Here is a 17,466-nt window from a genome sequence, read left to right as displayed (position 1 = left end):
AATGCCAAATAGACAATTCGGCAGGTCGACTGTCATGAAAACAGATTCAGAAAACGGGATAATCCGGAGCTGAGAATGGCTGCAAATATTATCTAGGAATAATAGCTGGGGTGATCCATACTGTGACGAGATTGACGTCTCGTAATCAGCCCGAAACAAATAAAATAGAAGGAGACAGTGAGAGAGAAGAGCACAGGAAGGGCGAGGAGTGAGTGAAGGTCAAAAAGAAGAAGAGGCACGTATAAAGAAGATACGCTGATAAGGATCAATGTCCACGGTCTTGGTAGTTTAAAAGACACGAGCATTTCAACAATGAGTAATTTTCTGTAGTTCCTCCAAAATATAAGACATCTGAACAGTAGCAGCGCTTCAGAATTTATAATGATTTTTCCACATTAAAACAGAGATTGGTCTCCGAATGTCACACAAACCAAACTTCGGCTACCAGCAATTGATAGAGGGAGACCAGCTACCTTGTCAGACGGCTCGGCTGTAGCTTTTTGCCCTTACGTCTTCTTTCTGTGCTGCACGGCGAAACGGAGCCGTGGAGGGAGAAACTAGATTTCTGACCAGACATGCTTGAAGCGGGTTAAACTGTCAACGGTCCTTCGACGCGGATTGTTGCAAGCAGGCTCCACTGTCCGAAGGAGCCGTGGCTCACGATCTGCGGCCTTCCGGAGGTATTGGTATCTCCACGCAGAATCTTATTCACCGCCCTCCATATGATCACTGTGATTTTTTCTTTATAAAGGTCGCTGTAGTCCCTCCGTTTCTTGAACGGTGGCGACTTCAAGAAGAGACGCGTTCTGTTACGAAGGTCACTGTGCGGGGACAGCTGCAGCGGCAAAGCCGCATCCGTAGGCTCTGCATACAGACTTTTACTCTAGAAGACATCTTACCAAACATGGTGCACGGGAAGAAGAATTACACGTCTACTGCAGAAAGTGTACATTGCTGTTTACTTTACTGTCGTGATGTGTAATCTCAAATATCAATGCAATGTTCTTTCATTCCCCTTTCACGAACTGTTCCCCGACTTCTACGAAGAGTTTTCGTGGTACGCAATGCTATCGTGAATCGTTTATCCCTAGCCTCCACAGAATATTTCTACACCGTCCACAAGCTATTGCACGGCACACGATAGTTCTTACCGTAAACACCCAATCTCTTTTCAGGTCATTTACGCACCGACAGAGTTGACGCCCTTATGTATGCCTCCGGATATTCTATGACTTCAATTTTGTTTTTATTGTCGTTAGTAAACATTCGTCGGATCAAAAGAAAGATTTTTTTCGCGGAATACCTGAGATACTGGTTCAGTATTTTACTCAACAACGTCTTACTAACGGCACATGGCGTTTCTTTCAATTACTGTCACGTATGCGTCTAAGCACTCATTCTCCAAGACATTATCAACCGTTTAGTCTCAGCAATATGCGTCTGAATTCCTTCAAATTCTTCCTACATAGTAGGGATTCCAAATACCCGAGTGATACGTGGTAATGCACTGATAAGCCAAAACGTTGTGACCACTGCCCATCGCGGCGTTGGATGTCGCCTCATGTTGCGGGCACGAGACGCGGTAACGAAGTATGTAAGCGAAGCAAACACTGACGGGGGATCACCCCAGCGATGATGTGGGCTGCAAATGGGGAAATCCACCGAGATAATCGACTTTGACAAAGAGCAGATTATTATTGCGCAGAGCCTGTGAACGAGTATCTCGAAAACGGCGAAGCTGGTCAAATGTTCACGTGCTACCGTTGCCGACAGCAGCGCTGGTTTTTGGCTGTTTACATATCTCTGTATTTGAATACGCATGCTTATACCAGCTTCTCTGGCGCTTCAGTGTATGAATCCTATTGTTGTTTTCGGATTGCAATTGACTGTTGTCATCAAACTTCATAAGGCAGTAAATACTAGTGTGAAGCTTTGTCAGTATGCCTCAGTGTTAAAACAGTCCCGCAATAGACACAACGTGCCGGCCGAAGTGGCCGTGCGGTTAAAGGCGCTGCAGTCTGGAACCGCAAGACCGCTACGGTCGCAGGTTCGAATCCTGCCTCGGGCATGGATGTGTGTGATGTCCTTAGGTTAGTTAGGTTTAAGTAGTTCTAAGTTCTAGGGGACTAATGACCTCAGCAGTTGAGTCCCATAGTGCTCAGAGCCAATAGACACAACGTAATTTCCTTATCACGAGATTCCGTGCAACGTTCGTCCCCAGTCAAAAGTTGTTCCCGGAATACAATGCCGTGAGACATCAGTGAGCGAAAATAAGAAAAGTTAATCAAAGTTTAGTTTTTTTAAAAAAATCTGTAAATGTACTATTACCCTCAATAAACAATGCAGAACTTAAACGTTTAAGGTGATTTGTACCTTACCATTTCGAGTACATATTGTGCCAATACAACCACCCTATAATTTAAAATATTGCGTTCCATTTATTGATTTTCCGTTGTGCGTTATATCTAGTTATGTAGCTGGACCTTGTGCAGTACAGAATTTCATTTATTGGTCTTCTCTAAGTTCGGCGACAGTCCATTCAAAGAGCACAGGTTATTGATTTAAGACAAATTATCGTGGCTTGATTATAATGACAAACCATCAGCGAAGACTTTTCTTCCGTACGGTCAGCAGCGTAATGTATGTTAGATAATGACATGGTTATTGGAAAAATGCTTCAGAATAGCTGCTTATAATAACTAATCTCTATTCACGACAGACTCTTTCGGTATTTATCGCAATTGTCAAATACCTGCGAATACAATTTAGATGAGAACGTGTATAAATGTGAATGTCATTTATATTTAAGTGGCTATATTACTGACGACAGGAATGATGTTACGTTGTTGGTGAATTTATTCAACTGTCAGTGTTTTGATTAAATGGAAAATGACGTAAATACACTGAAAATAATACGTTAATTATGGTTTGAGAGTAGCTTGACAGTTCTACCCGTACAATGTTATATCTTTACAGAGATCATACAGATGAACAGCGCTGTTATTTTACTAACTAAATTTTGTAACGTTTATCTTTGGTTTCTGCGTAAGTAATTCACAATTTATCCATTTTCGTATTGTAAACGTTCAATAAAGTATTTGAGGTAGTTTTGTGACTGATCCTGTATGCTCGTTTAATATTTTTTGGTGGATTTTTTCTCGTGAGTGTAAGTTATATACTTACAGTTCTTCAAGAATGTACACTGCAAAAACTTTTGTTATTCTGTGCGGAATTCGAAGCGTAATTTCGGTTGTAGCAGCAGTGTAGTTTTGGTTTTTCAAACGTAGAAAGAAGCTCGACTGTTCTCGATGACTTTCATTATGTCTAACTTTAAAATTTTTTCCTGTATGGCCAATATTTATTCAAGAGGTGAGAAACAAGAGTTGTGCCGTTTCTGAGTTATTTAGCATTGAAATTTACCAATCAGGTAGCCGCGCGCGCAAATTCGAGCATCCTGCCGAAGGCAGAAAGAACGTAGCTTTGGCTAACCTAGCTTGAATTTATCGCTTACGAGACTCTCAGCTGTCTGTGCGTTACCGTATTTTACCGCGTGCGAGTGTCTGCATTTGCGCGCACAACAACCTGATTGGTGAACTTCATTGCTAAATAACTCGGGAAGGTGCGACGTATCTAATTTTTGTTAACAATCTCAGCACAACCCCCCTTGCAACACTCCTACAAGCTCTTCAGACTGTTTCGGACCACCCTTACAATGAGAATGGAAGCCGACTCAATATCGACTCCTGAGATTCGTCCGTGGTGATCATTCTCGGCTCCAATATGCGGTTTTGTTGTGAACACTCACCGGTTTTCTTAACTTGACTCCATGAAATCGTTTAGTTACAATGGATGAAAACCAGAAAATGTTGTCACAGGTTGACTATATCGTTTTCAAGTACTTATGCGCAGCAGTTGGTCAGGGGATGCGAGAAATTGTAACGGCAACACTCGGTATATATTATTTCCGAATCCTAAAGTAAGGGACACCAAGTGCTACACAATGTGCTGGAGGCTGACGGAAAAGGCTCAATATGGCCGCCGCCGCTGCTGCTACTGCTGCACAAACAACTTAGAAAAGCAATTAGAGGATGGTCAGCAGTGGACTACGAAATGGGAACTTAATGAGTCCCGGCGTATCTAAGTAATTTACAGTAATCGCTATGGAGTCATAATTATGAGCGCTCGATAGCAGCGACTGCGTCTCCTTCCTAACGCGGCGCACCCTGCCCTGCCTGCGGCCACACGTTCGGCTGCAGGCCCGTCCCAGGCAGTGGCACATGTCGCGACGGAACTCTTCTGTTTCGAGTGGACTTGGAACTGCGTGGCTGCTTTCTGTATGAAGTGGAGTGCAGAAGAAAACTGAGGGGAACTACGGCCTCAGTTGGAAAATTGGTTCTCACGAGGTGTCGGATTTGGGTCTTACACAGAATCCGAGCTTCCGTGACTGTCGAACCTAGACAGCTGCTACGTGGTGGAACTCCATCCGACTGGAAATAACTGATTTTAATACCGAGAGCATCCCTTGCCAGAATGTACAGTACAAATATAGGACGTTTGAAAGTGACGTTTTAAAAATTCGGCATTGTTCCTTATACCAAAACAAGAACAGAATATCCCGTAAGCATGGGCTCTAAAATACATACCTTAAGAGCTATGAGCATTAGATGTGTTTCACTGTAGCGAAGATGAACAAGTGCTCGTAAGTCTTAAGGTATGCATGTTAGAGCCCATGTTTACTCTAGACTTTTTTCTGTTTTGGGTCCGCAGCTCGTGGTCGTGCGGTAGCGTTCTCGCTTCCCGCGCCCGGGTTCCCGGGTTCGATTCCCGGCGGGGTCAGGGATTTTCTCTGCCTCGTGATGACTGGGTGTTGTGTGATGTCCTTAGGTTGGTTAGGTTTAAGTAGTTCTAAGTTCTAGGGGACTGATGGCCATAGATGTTAAGTCCCATAGTGCTCAGAGCCATTTGAACCTAGTTCTGTTTTGGTGTAAGGAACCTGTCTACAAATATTTTAAAACGTCATTTGGAAAGACCCTGCAGAGCTACCGCCCCTCAATCGTCGCCAAAGAGTTACAGGATCAGAAGAAAAGCCGCTTGCTACTTAAAGTGACATGTGTATCTTTGCAAGGAGTACGAAAAATATTGTATCGTGAGAAAATGGAAGATTTAAACACGGCACGATAGTTCCAGGAAAATGCAGCGCATCTGCAAAGAAAGCCACATCAAATACTCAAGTGTGTTGTAAACTGACGAGCCAAAACATTATGACCACCTGCTTAATAGATTGTTTGTCCGTCTTTGGAGCGAAATAAATCAGATTCGAGTTCTCCCTCGGGCATGTGTGTGTGTGTGTGTGTGTGTGTGTGTGTGTGTGTGTGTGTGTGTGTGTTGTCCTTAGCGTAAGTAAGTAGTGCGTAAGCCTAGGGATCGATAGATTGGATTGGACTGATCTGGGGGAAGATACCAAACAGCGAGGTCATCAGTCTCATTGGACTAGGGAAGGATGGGGAAGGAAGTCGGCCATGCCCTGTCAAAGGAACTATCCCGGCATTTGCCTGGAGTAATTTAGGGAAATCACGGAAAACCTAAATCAGGATGGCCGGACGCGGGATTGAACCGTCGTCCTCCCGAATGCAAGTCCAATGTGCTAACCACTGCACCACCTCGCTCGGTAGGGATCGATGACCTCAGCGGTTTGGTCCCATATGAATTTATGAATTTCCGAATTTCCAAGTAATTCGGGTAAACAACGGGCCGCTGATAGGCGTACGCGGTGTTGGCGACCGATAGCGACCCAGAAAATGGGTTATATAGGATTTACAACAGGCGAATCTGGTTGCCTAGACGTCAACGTGAGTTCACTATAATGCTCCTCAAACGACTGTAGTACAGTTCTGACGCCGAAACACGGACAATTATACTGATGAAAGATGACATCGCTGTCGGGGAAGACATCAAGCATGAAGGGATGCACGTGGTTCGCAGCTGTCAGCGTGTCTTCGATTACTATCATAGGTTCGATGCAAGCGCAGTACAATGTCTGCCACAGCATAATACTGCTCCCACCAGCCTGCATCTGCACGTTTCGAGCCGCCGATCACCTGAAAGACGGCGTTTATGTGTATGAGCAGCGAGCTACTGTAGCAAAAACGTGATTCACCCGAAGAGCCGGCACGTTTCCATTGATCGACGGTCGAATCCCGATGGTTCCGTGCTCACTGTCATCGTAACTGACGATGTAATTTGCTCAACATGTGAACACGTAGATGTGGTCTGTTGCGGAGTTCCATGTTCAACAATGTACGGTGAACGGTGTGTTCCGAAACACTTGTGTGTGAACCAGCATTGTGCTCGTCCGGCAGAGATGCCACAGATCACCATCTATCTTACTTTACAGAGCAGAAAAGGCCCCGAACCCCACATTTTGTGAACAACCGTGGACGTGCAACCATTTAGCGCCTAGTGGTAGTTTTACTGTCCTCCTGCCTCTTACCGTAGATGTTCACGACGGTAGCACGTGAACATTCGACCAGCTTCGCCGTTTTCGAGATTCTCGTTCACAAGCTCTGCGCAATAATACTCTGCCCTTTGTCAAAGTCGATTATCTCAGTGGATTTCCCCATTTGCAGCCCATATCATCGCTAGGGTGATCCCCCGTCAGTGTTTGAATTGCTTACATGCTTTCTTTACCGCGTCTCGTGCCCGCAACATCAGGCGGCATAACGTTTTGGCTTATCAGTGCATTACCACGTATCGCTCGGGTATTTGGAATCCCTACTATGTAGGAAGAATTTGAAGGAATTCAGACACATATTGCTGAGACTAAACGGTTAATTATGTCTTGGAGAAAGAGTGCTTAGATGCATACGTGACAGTCATCGAAAGAAACGGCATGTGCCGGTAGTAAGACGTTGTCGGGCAAAATCCTTAATCAGTATCTCAGGTATTCCGCGAAAAAAAATCTTTCTTTTGATCCGACGAATGTTTACTAACGACAATAAGAACAAAATTAAAGTCATAGTACATCCGGAGGCATACATAAGCGAGGAAACGGCGCTGCTGTCTGCAACACCTACGTAAGACAAGTATCTGGAACAAGTTGTTAGATCCGTAGCTGCTGCTGCAATCGAATGTTATCAAAATTTATGTGAATTTGAACGTGGTGTTATAGTCGACGTACGAGCTATGGGACAGAACATCTCCGCGGTAGCGATGATGTACGGTTTTCCCGTGCGACCATTTCACGAATGTATTGTGAATATCATGAATCCGGTAAAACATCAAATCTGAGACATCGCTGCGGCCGGAAAGAGATCCTGCGAGAACGGGACCAACGACGACTGAAGAGAATCGTTCAACGAGACAGAAGTGCAACTTTCCGTAAACTGCTGCGGATTTCAGTGCTGGGCCATCAACGAGTGTTAACGTGCGAACCATTCAACGAAACGTCATCGATATGGTCTTTCGGAGCCGAAGGCCCACTCGTGGGCCCTTGATAACTGCAAGACATAAAGCTTTACGCCTCGCCTGGGCCCGTCAACACCGACATCGGCCTGCAGATGATTGGAAACATGTTGCCTGGTCGGACGAGTGTCGTTTCAAACTGTATCGAACGGATGGACGAGTCGGGTATGTGTGATGGCGCATGCTGTTGAGAAGGGATCTCCACTCCCTCGTACTCTTACGGATTTATGGACTGCCCTGCAGGATTAATGGTGTCGATTCCCTCCAGGACTATTTCAGACATTAGTCGAGTACATGCCTCGTCTTGTTGCGGCACTTCTGCGTGCTAGCGGAGCTCCTACACGACATTAGCAGTTTCTTTGGCTCTTCAGTGTATATACAGGGTGTAACGGGTGTAAATGCAGATATTTCTACTGGTCACTGAGGACGGTTTACTGAACAACATTACACCAGTATTTACGTTATTTGCAGACCAATAATTATAGCTATCACATGTATGTTTTTTAGGTTGGGTAGTACCTCCATGTAAGCGTGGCGCAGGGTAGCCATTAATGCTTATTTTCCGCTGGGCAGATGGTAAGTCGCTGAAGTGTGGACGTGTGGAAGCACTTGCAAGGGAGTTATCACAAGTTGCGATCGCAACTGCAGTTGAGTATACTTTGTATGAATATGGTTGAAGTGCTGGTTGCAAAAATGTATAAACTGTCTTCGCCATTGCATTATAAGCAAGGAAGATGTGATATTCCGCTCACAGTGGATCATACCTAACACGATGTCATGACTTCAGTGACCGTAGTTATCGTAAACAGTCTTCCCCTAGCTAATGTAGTTATCTGCAACGTTCACTACGGTCGACATACGCCGCGCCGTACCGAAGGTCACCTGATGAAGTGTCCGACGCGACATCTAGGGGATCCAGATAAAACATTACGCGCGACAGCGAGGAAACCAGGGTAAAGTGACCGCCGTTTGTGTTGCATAAACCTCGGCAGTGAAGGTGTCGGTTTGTGGTGTTACCGATTTCGAAGCGCATCACGTTACCCTCACTGTCAACGTAATCGTGTGATAATTACCTAAAAACATAGTGAGCACGACTGTTAGCCATTACAAACAAAAAAAGATGATCTACAGAAATTACTGTAAAGGAGAGAAACACAGCTGCATTCATAATCAATGTGACAGATGAGACAGTGGCAACCAAAGGTAATAATGTACATCACGAAAATACAGTTTACTATACTGAAGAATATGAATACGAAAAAGAAGAAGACTTGTTTGATTGTCAAATCAAATGGTTCAAATAGCTCTAAGCACTGTGGGACTTAACATCTGAAGTCATCAGTCCCCTAGGCTTAGAACTACTTAAACCTAATTAACCCTAAGGGCATCACACACGTCCATGCCCGAGGCAGGATTCGAACCTACGACCGTAGCAGCAGCGCGGTTCCGGACTGAAGCGTCTAGAACCATTTGATTGTGAAAAACTTATGGATTATCCAGAACCCGATACACACGAAGAGTTGTTACGAACTAATGGAACCCCAGTCGTCTGCTTATCTGCCATGTCCACCGAAGAGGAAGAAGTGGGGTGATATATCTTCTTAAAAAGGCAAAGGAGATAATTGCACTCGACGACTCGCGGAAACTGAAGATTATGGTTTAATACAGTACAGAAACGATATCGTATGGTAAAAGACATATATCATCTACGATATTTACGTCACGTGATAGAGAAGGGGAGGAAGGCCAGCGCTCAAAACTTCACGTGCTTCACGATTATGTAGCTGAAAAATTAAGGCTGGCAAGAAATGTTCTAGGCGCTAAAGTTCACGAGAGTCATATTCGTGCTTGGTGTTTGGAAGAGACCCGAGAAACGGGATTGACTGGATCTACTCGGATTGCGAGGTTTAAACGGAGTCAGCATTTTGGCTCACGGACAAAAACAAGCTGTTTAACCACTAGGGCCTGGAACACAGATGGTGACTTGAATGAAAGATTTGACGAGTCTCACAAGGAGGTAGTGTCCTTAATGAACACCACGGAACGTACACAGGTTTATAATACCGATCAAAATGGTATACGGAAAGAACTTCACCCATCGCGATCCCTGCATTTCAAGAGAGAGAAGTCGGTAAATAGTTCGCGGCGTTGGGTGATCGTAGAACAATTCATTCATACACCATCCAACCTGTCATGTCGACAACTGGATACGTGTTTCCAAAGATGCTAGTAATTTCCCAGGAACTTAGAGGTCAGTCTGGAATGCAAGTAGTGCAACACATGCTGAAACCACACAATTTGATTCAAGTTCCATCGAAGTCCGGCATAATCACGAACCAAATCCAGACGCAATTCTTTCGAGATATCTACCTCCCATATGCAGCAAAGGCGTCCCTTCTTCTGGTTGATTCACTCGGAATATATCGTGACAGGACTCATATCGATGATATTCGACGGCAAAATATGGTCATGCAGTCAAGACCATTCCCCATGGAAGCACACCATACATTCAGATACCTGATGTGCTATTGTTGCAACAGTTCACGGCAGTGCTGAAGCGGACTGAAGATCACAGTACCCTTAACGACTATCACTTCACACCATCGTCGAGGGATTCAATTTCGTTGCTGACGTGTATTCTACACAATTAGTTCTGTACTCCAGTCTTCGCAGACATTTTTCGATACTCCTGGACGGTAGCTGGATATAATGACTCCAGACCAGAGAGGTTTCAAACACCGCCCAAAGGTATTTTTTATGTCCAAACGCAGTGTGACTTGGACGACTTCTTCATGCAAGCATTCATGAAGTAGCGGGTGGTTATAATTAAACTTTCCCTATTTAACACGTTATAACGAGGAAACTAATTACCGTACGAGGACCAAACTTGGTAGTGTTAATTTCAAGGACATGGGGAAGAGAAATGATGCAGAATCAGTTCAATTGAAACACTTTTAATGCGCTGTTATTGTACGTCATACCATTACATACCGGTACCATTACTACTACAGAAGGGACTCAACATGGCGCCCATCAGGGTCCAGAAGAGTCTGAAAGCGCAGGATTGCATTCTGCGAACCAAAACGAAGCATGTCCATAGGTATGCTGGCTACCTCTCTTGATATGCTGCGCTTCAAATCAGCAGATGTGTGAATGTTTCTCTGCTAAACTCCATCCTTCAGGTAGCCCCACAACCGAAAAATCACATGGAGTGAGATCACGTGATAATGTCGGCTGAGAATTTGGAAACGATCGGTTGATAATTCGATCGTTTCCAAATGTGTTTCGGAGAAGCAGGTGAATTTCACGAGCGATATGCGATGAGGCCCCACACTGCATGAAAACTGTTGAGTTCAATGTGTCTCTCTCCTATAAGGCGGATATAACATGCTGGCGAAACATACTGCAGTAACGCCGACCAGTCACACCGCACGCCTTTGGTCCATGGGGGCCAACCTGTTCAAAAGAGAATGGGCCAATGATGAACGTAGCCGTGAAGCCACACCATACGGTGACACGTTCACCGTACAGAGGAGCTTCATGCACAGTGACTGGAGGTGAAAATCCCCACACTCGGCAAGTCTGCGTGTTGACCTCACCTGTCAGAGAAAAATGAGCTTCGTCTGTCCATAGAATGGTCAACCTCAATCCTTGCGAGAAAGTGAAGTCAACACGTCGTTGTACGTCCTGAGTGCAAGCTGCTGTACGATACGGATCTTGTACGAATACCATCTGAGAATGGTTCGAAGCACCCTCCATACAGTGGACCACGGGATGTTCAACTGTCGTGGCACAGCACGCGCACCCCCTGACAATCGGGAATTGAGCATAGCGTTGTGTGCCATAGTAACAGCGATTTCATCAACCAACTTGGTCTAATCGGTCGTCGGCCTCTTCTCGGATAGAAACCCAGTTCTCCAGTTGATTCGAACTTCATTATGCTCCGCACACCAGGTGGAGAAAGAGGACTCTTCCGCAGTCCTTCCATCCGTCGATATTCTCGAAGTGCAGCTCCAGCATTACTGTTGTTTTAATGACAGGCCTTCAGCAATAATGCCCTGCTACTTTTGTCCAAGCTCGTGTTGACGCTTCAAAAAATGCACTGCGGCTGGTCAGGTTTGAGAGATTATGAATCACAATGACTGATCCCGGCACCTGGTGGCCATAGTTGGAACCAGACGGCGGTGCTGCGACGCATGAAATCATGTACTCCATACTCTGAACATTAATGCTACCAAGTTTGGAACTCGTGCGGTAATTATTGTCCGTGTTATAACGTTTTAAATTGGGAAAGTTTAACTATAACCACCCCGTACTCCTATTGTGATCACCAAATCTGTTTCCGGCCCTTTTTACTCTGTGGTCATGTTCTTCCTTGTAATCTTTTGCCAAGAGCTACCAACAACCCTGTTTTTGACCTCGGTGACTAAACAAGCGCACGATTGTCAAGTGCAAAAAAATTGTCGATGGCAAACACTGTGCGCATATTTGTAATTTGCGTGTAAACCTATTACATGCAAACCAAAATTTTGTTGCGACTGCGATGGAAACTTGCGCTAACTTCCTTGTTAGAGATGGAGTTACGACCGTGCAGAAAACATCAGGTCATAAAGTTTGTCAAGCGTTTGTGGGAAGATTGTTCGATGCGGAAAAAAAATAACCGACACATTATTGTGTGTACATAATAAGGTATACCCGTTACACCGCGTATAACTCTAGAAGGAGAAATAACTTACACTATCTATCAGTCAGTCTTAGTTTGACACAGAAAGTAATGACTTAGTCAGTCACAAAAATCTCTGATCGCTTAAGAAGTGGTGTAAATAATTTAATGCATTATAAACTTAACTTTAGAACAGAAATATTTCCATATTTTTGCTGGAAAAGTATAGTATAACATAAATTATATCTGCTTGACGACTTTCATTATATTCTACAAAGTAAATCCTGAATGTCCAATGTCATCATGTGTGTATGTGGAGGGTGAGGGGGGGGGGGGGAGAGAGAATGGGGGGAGGGGGGGGGGGGAAGCGCACAGATTCAAGTATAAACACACAAATGTAAAAACTATAGAGAAAAGCAGAAAGAAGACCTGCAGAGGTTCGTCGATTGGTGCAGGGAGTTGCAAATGACCCTCAGCATAAATAAACGTAACGTACTGCTAATATGTAGGCGGAAAGACCCATTGCTGTACGATTTCATGATCGCAGAACAATCAGTGGAAGTAATAACTTCCATAATATTATCTAGGAGTATGCTTACTGAGCGATTTGAACTGGAACGACTACATAAAATTAATCGCAAGTAAAGCGCACGCCAGACTAAGATTCCTTGGGAGAATCCTTAGGAAATAAAGTCCATCAACAAAAAAAGTAACTTACGAAACACTCATTCGGCCAGTGCCTGAGTACTGCTCGTCAGTTGGGATCCGTGCGAGGTAGGACTGACGGAGGAATTAAAGAATATCCAAAGAAGAGCAGCAACTTTCGTTATAGCCTCATTTAGCTCGTGGGAAAGCTTCACGGAGACGCTCAGTCAACTCCAGTGGCAAATGCTCCAAGAGAGTCGCGAAAAGACCATGAAGACAAAACTAGAGAGATTCCAGGATACAAGGAAATTTACCTACAATCGTTCTTCCAACGAACCATTCGCGACTGGAACAGGAGAAGGGGGGGAGACGTTGGCACACATAGCACCCTCCGCCACATACCGCAAGGTGGTTTTCGGAATATATATGTAGATGCAAATAACATAACTGTAGCTTAAGATAAATACAATCGTGTGAATGTCACATTGCATCAGTAAACTAAGTGACCAGTTACATCACAGAAAGAGATCGCAATTACAGTTCATGGAGAACACCAACAATTAAATAACTTTCGGCCTCGTGCTAAAACTGAGAGTTGGGACCAAATCTAAATAAAATGTACAGATAAGCATTTTTCTGAACACTTTAACCTAGGGACAAAGAGACGGTACTTTACTTGGCGTAAATCACTTTGAGCACATACAGAAGCTTAACAACGCCTGCAGATGCAAAATGGTAAAATGGAGATTCAGAAAAATCGGTAATGTTTATATTAAGTGCCAGGTTTGAAATCAAGAAACTCTGCGAGACCTGCCACTGACACCGCGTGCTCTTTCCGCTTCGTCGTACTGCCCGTAGGGGTCAGACGATGCAACAAGCTGCATTAAATTTATCACTAATGCTGTTATCTGATCCTTCTGAGTTCTCTCTCTTCATTATAGACCTAGTCAGTCACTGATCCAAGTGCTAGACAAGTCCGACAGTGGCGAACTTCGGTGTTCTGACGGGAACCGGTATTACCACTGCGGCAAGGCCATTGGCGGTCCAATTACATAATTCTTGTTTGTTCCCAACGTAAATATTCAATTCAAATGTAAATGTAGGATGATGTACGTCAAACTGCAACTGAATGATGCAAGAAGGACGGCAAGTGGGAGAAAATATTTTATTTGTAATAATATTGGAAAAAATATTTGAAGTTCGTGGTAAGAACGTCCGAGCCATCATTTCCATTTCGCGTTCCGGGGAGTGCAGTATCTGGGAGACTGATGTGGAAGCGGTGAAGCACGAAAGAATTTGTGAAAGAGGTGCCGCCGCCACGATTGGCGGTTGTTTGCAAAAAGCAAGGCAAACTGGACATTGCAATAGTCAATCGTTGTATTCGTACTTGATACTGGACTGGCCGATTTACAACTGCGCCAGGGCTACCGCCGTTATCACTGATATTTTTCGAACACAGGCAGTTATTTCTACGAGTCACAGTGTCTGGAACATATCTGAAGAATATATGGTGTTTTTAATTCAGAAATTAATGGTTTAATTTGCAGAGTGAATTTATATGAAAGTGTAGCCTGTTAGTTCTGATAGTTTTAATGAGAGTTATGTTTTTAAATCACGTCGTGAGACCGAGACAACAAATATTTACTTCTCGTTTTTACATTTTGGGTTCAATTATTGTTTTGTGAGTGCCTCCCCTAGCGGCGGAAATTTTTTAACACAGTCACATGCTAAATCTAGGGCAACGGCCTTGCCGCAGTGGCTACACCGGTTCCCGTCAGATCACCGAAGTTAAGCGCTGTCGGGCGTGGCTGGCACTTGGATGGGTGACCCTCCAGGCCAGGCGCTGTTGCCATTTTTCGGGGTGCACTCAGCCTCGTGATGCCAACTGAGGGGCTACTCGACCAAATAGTAGCGGCTCCGGTCAAAGAAAACCATCATACCGACCGGGAGTGCGGTGTGCTGACTACACACGCCCCTCCTATCCGCATACTCAGTGAAGATGACAAGGCGGTCGGATGGTCCCGATGGGCCACTTGCGGCCTGAAGACGGAGAGCATATGCTAAATCTAGTGCCCCAGTTGTGATTTTTATACTACTACATTAAAATATGCAGGGGATTTTTATTTGAGGCCCCCTTATTTCGGTGGTTCACCCGAGACAGACTTAAAAATGTAAGTGGTTACCGATCTTTAGCGCTCGGCATTGAGTAAAATTTAATCTATCAAAACTAGACATGATTGTCTCACTGGGAGTTCCGCGATCGTTGCAATAAATAAAATATGGCGTTTCAGTCTTCGATCGCTGTTCTTTATTTTCAGTTACCGGTTTCGGGCTAGCTGCCCATCTTCAGATCATATGTTGTAGTTACAGAGTAACTTGCCCGTGAAGTTACTCTGTAACTACAACATACGATCTGAAGATGGGCAGCTAGCCTGAAACCGGTAATTGAAAATAAAGAATAGCGATCGAAGACTGAAACGCCATAGTTTATTTAAATTTAATCTAATTAAATCCTCATCATAAGAAAGGGAGTGGCCACAACTGCTGCCCCTCTTCAGCAAGCAAATATGAGTACGGCTTCTCCGCAGATACCTCTTGCGGGCGGTTGCTCATACGGCACAGCTACCCGCATCGTTGAGGCACGTATGCCGCCCCACGACGGCAAGTTCCATGGGTTCGTGGTGGGTCCTGTCTTTATAAGCCCCGAATATGTTACATGTTGACGATGTCATTAGGCGACCCGTGTGCAATAGAAATTTCAGAGTACGGTTCCCCGCTATGCAGTCTTTGGGTGTTTGGCGGCATTTGTTTGATCTTCTCGCACTGAGTAAAGAAACACAGAAATCTTCAGTTAAAACTTCGGGTTGAGAGGCCGTACTCGAAGTAAAAAACCATTCAGTGAGGCTTCGTCTCCGACTCCGGAGACCCCAAATTTACACAGGTGTACACAGGGTGCTCTATACATGTGAGGGACCCTCCAGCCGTTGATGCAGTCGACGTTTTGCCTCCGACAATATCTTCTGTCGTCGGAGACAAAACTTCAGGGAATGGTTTTATGGAGGGTGGTTACCATTAAACTTTCGCTACCTGAGGCAGTGTACACAGAAAACGATTTACCGTATTGATATACAGGTGTATAGGAATGATATTGATACTGTGCGCTGCGGGATTTGCGCTGTTAAGATTGTTAGCTTCATGACTTGCCGCTGGACACCGGTCCGGTACGACGATGTGGGTCTGAACCGCAAGCACCAGCGTGCGTTGCCGTTGCAGACATTCAACATGTCTGTTGACAAAGTGAGCAGGGCTTTACTCGTAACGCTGTTTTATCAACAGCAATATTACTGCTGCTCTTCGCCAGTTCTATCGCTTGCGCCTTGTCCAGAGTGGCCATGGTTAACCAGATTTGGCATGTTAATTGTAAGGGGTGGCCAGATGCCCTTCCTGCCGCCACCCCGTACCCCCCAGGACGGAATTAGTGTGCCCCAGCTGACTGCATCTAGTGTAAATCGTGAAATAGTGTGAATGTGTTTCAAATGTCTGCGAGTCGTGTAACTGAGGCGGGACGTGGGGACAAGCCCGGTATTCACCTAGTAGGATGTGGAAAACCGCCTAAAAACCACATCCAGGCTGGTCGGCACACCGGCCGTCGTCGTTAATCCGCCGAGCGGATTCGATCCGGGACCGATGCACCTACCCGAATCCAGGAAGCAACGCGTTAGCGCTCTCGGCTATCCTGGCGGGTCTACTGCTGCTCTTCGCCAGTATTGACGAATTTAATGTAATACGGAGAGGGCCTCTTTCCGCACCGGGGTTGAAGAACGCGATATGGAAGTTCGAATCAGCCGGGGATTTGAGAATTGCTCTTGAATCAGGCCGACGACCAATTGCGCCACAAATTGTTGAAGAAGTTAAAGTCGTCGTGTCTGAGAATTCTGGACACAATGTGCAGTCTACAAGTTGTGCACGAGTTGTGTTACGACAGCTGAACATTCCAATGGTCCACCGTTGTTTCCAGCAGCGATAGAGCAATCCCTAGTACGGTTTTAAGCTGTCGCGGATGCAGATGGTCGTTATATAGCTAACGTTTGTAACCTGAAACGTAAACGTGGTACGCAATTAACACATGTTGTCCTCTCAAGCGCAATGTTTTTCTTCCAATACTTTATTCGTTATTGCTCTTCCGCGTGTCCTTACAAATGTGTTTCCACAAAGTTTCAATGTCCTACCACGAATCGTTTTCATGGGAGCCCTCTCACGTAGTGAAAGTTTAATTATAACCAGCCCTGAAGTAAACAGCGACCGAGAAAGCCCACACTGTACGATTAAACCCGCAGATGTTACTTAAAACACAAAGTGGCTAGCCAATAGCCTTTCCCATTAATCGGACGGCGTTGGGGTTGCAAGCAAATTAATAATTACATCAGAGATCGAACGAAAGGAAGTCTGTTCCCAGTGATGCTTCTATGCCACAAGACGCCAATCCCGAGAGCGCCGCTGAGGCCAGCGGCGGCACGGCGGGGAACATTCATTTCACACTACGTGAGGAGAGCCCTAAGTCAACCTGACGTAGGCACGCGTCATCACGAGTTTCACGAGTTGTCCTATCGACTGTTGTGTGCATTCTGTATACATCGACTGCTGTGTGCATCTTGAATCTGCACTGTTCATTGTTCTTAGTTGATTTACAACATGAA

General features: G+C 45.0%; 1 protein-coding gene and 1 pseudogene across 2 annotated transcripts in view; one reads left to right on the top strand and one right to left on the bottom strand.

Moving 5' to 3' along the window:
* The window catches only part of LOC126191486 (nuclear factor of activated T-cells 5-like), a 376,907-nt gene that overhangs the window by 72,840 nt on the left and 286,601 nt on the right, over positions 1-17,466 (bottom strand). The window lies entirely within an intron of this gene.
* Positions 14,507-14,621, top strand: LOC126089895 (5S ribosomal RNA; annotated as a pseudogene).

Source organism: Schistocerca cancellata, chromosome 6, assembly GCF_023864275.1.
Source record: "Schistocerca cancellata isolate TAMUIC-IGC-003103 chromosome 6, iqSchCanc2.1, whole genome shotgun sequence".
Lineage (NCBI taxonomy): Eukaryota > Metazoa > Arthropoda > Insecta > Orthoptera > Acrididae > Schistocerca > Schistocerca cancellata.
The sequence above is the reverse complement of the archived record's forward strand: the minus strand, read 5'-3'. Positions and strand labels throughout refer to the sequence as shown.